The sequence below is a fragment of the Ammospiza caudacuta genome, chromosome 1 (assembly GCF_027887145.1).
Source record: "Ammospiza caudacuta isolate bAmmCau1 chromosome 1, bAmmCau1.pri, whole genome shotgun sequence".
In the NCBI taxonomy this organism is placed as follows: Eukaryota; Metazoa; Chordata; class Aves; order Passeriformes; family Passerellidae; genus Ammospiza; species Ammospiza caudacuta.
In genome coordinates, this window is record NC_080593.1 from 32,701,611 (window position 1) to 32,704,701 (window position 3,091).

Below are 3,091 nucleotides of genomic sequence, written 5' to 3' on the forward strand. Positions count from 1 at the left end.
AGAATTTACAGGCCACTAGGACATTTGTCAGAACCCCCAAGATAAGGGAGAAACTAACAAAACCAACTCAGCAACTGTGCTGAAATCAGCTCTGACTGGGTAAAAGGTCATTTCAGCAGGAGGAGATCTGCCACCACTGACCCAAGATACCCACAAACCAAAAGAAAAGGGAAACTGGGCATGCAGACTAATTAGCATGAGAAGTGAGAGAATTCTTAATCATAAAAGAAGGAATACAAATTAATAAAAGAATGAGATAACTTGTAGCCAATGAATGCTAATTCCTTCATTTGCTAAAATGTATAAATAGTGAAAAGTTTTCCTAGTCCTAGTGCTGGCTTTGGGGATTTCCCACCCAGCATCCCTTTCTACACAGAACTGTCAATAAATTGTCTCTCTGTATGGACTGGCCTCTTGCACAATGAGTGAAAGAACTTATTTTGGTGACATTATAAGATATCTCATATACTCACATTCAGAACTTCTACATCTTGCCTTTGTGAATCTGAAAAAACCAAGGCACAGGTGAACTGTTACTATTTATAAAAAGTATATAACAGATTATTAATGCCAAAGTAACTGAGTAGCCTTCCTCCTGCCCAAAGAAGCACATGCACCCCTGAGAGAAAAGGATGCTGTAAATATCCTAACTTTCACTCCCAGGCTACCCTGTGTCATTCTGGGCCTGTACTGCAAAGTCAGGACTTGCTAATCTTCTCCTTTCAGTACAATATGTTTATTACTTCAGCTTCTGGATGGAAAGATCTCTACCACAAGCATGTATTAGAGACTATTAGATTAAACAAGCAATGTTTACTAAACATTTCAGGATATCTATCTTGCACCAGTCTGTTTAGCAGCATTAGCTGATGGCTTAAAATGTAATTTGATATGTTTTTGAAACCACAATGGATATGTTATTGTTTGTGTCAGGCCAATGGTTTTCCTATCATGAGCATTAGAGGATAATCCTTTTCTGGTTTTGATTTTAACTTCAGTTTGTGAATTGAGGGATAAAATACCATTAAACTATTAGTGTTTGTAAAGTACATTGAGAATACCAATGTGCTTAGAAGAGACACAGTACATTACAACATTTACATTTGTATTAAATCTGTTACAAACTTTCTAATAATTTGGATTATTTCAATTTAATTTCTCAGCATTCACAAGAAGCTAGCTCTTCTTTCCAGTCCTTAACTCAAAATTTTGAGTAAGAGATTTCTGTCCCTGAGATTACTGTCCCTGTATTTTCTGCCATCCCCCAAAGATGCACAGAGCAGTACAAAGGGAGCTGCCACACCGAGTGCTGGCAGGGCCTGGAAGGGCTCAAGTGCTGTTTCTCAGTGGAAAAGGAACCAGCAGCAAATTCTCTGCTTTTTCCCCAGGGAAAGGAGGGGCAGACCTCTGATTTTATCTTTCCTCACCACAGCTCGTGTCAGCAAAGGGTCCGACCTTGGGAGCAACAAGCTGAACTCCTTAACCTGGCCAGCTGACCTTCCTGAACATGGCAGTGCACAGATATTTATCCTCCCAGCACAGCTATTTCTGTGCATCCCATGGATAAAGCAGGCATCTTATGATTGCCTTCAAGATGAAATTAAAACTCTATATGTAAACTCTTTTTAAAGAGTTCACATATGTATATGTAAACTGTATGTAAACTGTGAAATCTGAAAATGGCCAGAAGTACATTCTTAGTTTTCTCTTTTTTTTTTTTTTTTTTTTTACTGTTACATGATAAAATCTGGAAAGTAGTCAAGTGATAGCTGTGTCAGTTTTGTTTATTTCAACAAAGCAAAGGTCAAATGCATTAAAATTCTTACAGCTTCAATGTAGTAGTAATTGTTAGATGGCAGAACCACAGAATATCAAAGTCTATTTTTTTAAATCTTACCATATGGGACATGATATCAGGAACAAAGTGGCTCATTCTTTTTATTAATAAAATAGCCTCGTCTTATTTTTCCAGGAATCTCTCTCCCTTCAAGTCATGACATTAAGCTGTTCAACGCCTTGTTATCAGTGGAATTAAAATTCGGAAAATCACACGAATGCACAAACAGCAAGCTCACGCTAAAACCCTGCTTTGGCTGTCACTATCCTATTCAAAAAACGACAAAGCACCAAACATTTTGGCATTATTTCCGGGAGACGGATGGCTGCGGCTGTCGGGACAAAGAGGTTTTCTTCTGGATCACGTTTGTTTCCTTAGCCAGCCCACGTGAGATCGGGACACAGATCGCCAAGGCGGGACGAGATCCCTCCAGCGGGAGCTGCGGGAACCATTGCTCGGGACAGAGGCAGAGGCAGCCCGGTGCTCCCGGGGCACGGCAGGGTGTTCAGGGCACGGCAGGGTGTCAGGGGCACGGCAGGGTGACCAGGGCACGGCAGGGTGTCAAGGGCACGGCAGGGTGACCAGGGCACGGCAGGGTGTCACAGGCACGGCAGGGTGACCAGGGGCACGGCAGGGTGTCAAGGGCACGGCAGGGTGTCACAGGCACGGCAGGGTGACCAGGGGCACGGCAGGGTGTCAAGGGCACGGCAGGGTGTCACAGGCACGGCAGGGTGACCAGGGCACGGCAGGGTGTCAGGGGCACGGCAGGGTGACGAGGGGCACGGCAGGGTGTCAGGGACACAGCAGGGTGTCAGGGGCACGGCAGGGTGTCAGGGACACGCCAGGGTGACCAGGGCACGGCAGGGTATCAGGGACACGGCAGGGTGACCAGGGCACGGCAGGGTGACGAGGGGCACGGCAGGTTGTCCCGGGGCTCCGGGCGCGCCCTTCCCGGACCGGGATTGCAGCTCCCGGGAAGGAGCCGCGGCCCCGCCCCTCGGGCCGCACGGCCACGCCCCCATCCCCGCCCACTGGCCTCGCCCTCAGAGGGAGGCGTGTCCTCCCGGAAAAGCCACGCCCCTTAGGGCCGCGCCCCTGGGGCCGCCGCGCACGCGCCCTCCATGTGTCGCTGCCGAGCCCCTCCCCGCTCTTTGTTTACCCCGCGTGGGGCCGCGCGCCGGCCGATGGCGTCAGCGCGCCAGGCCCCGCCCCCAGGCCGCGTCCGCTGCGGGAGCCGCCCGCGCCCCTCGGTGT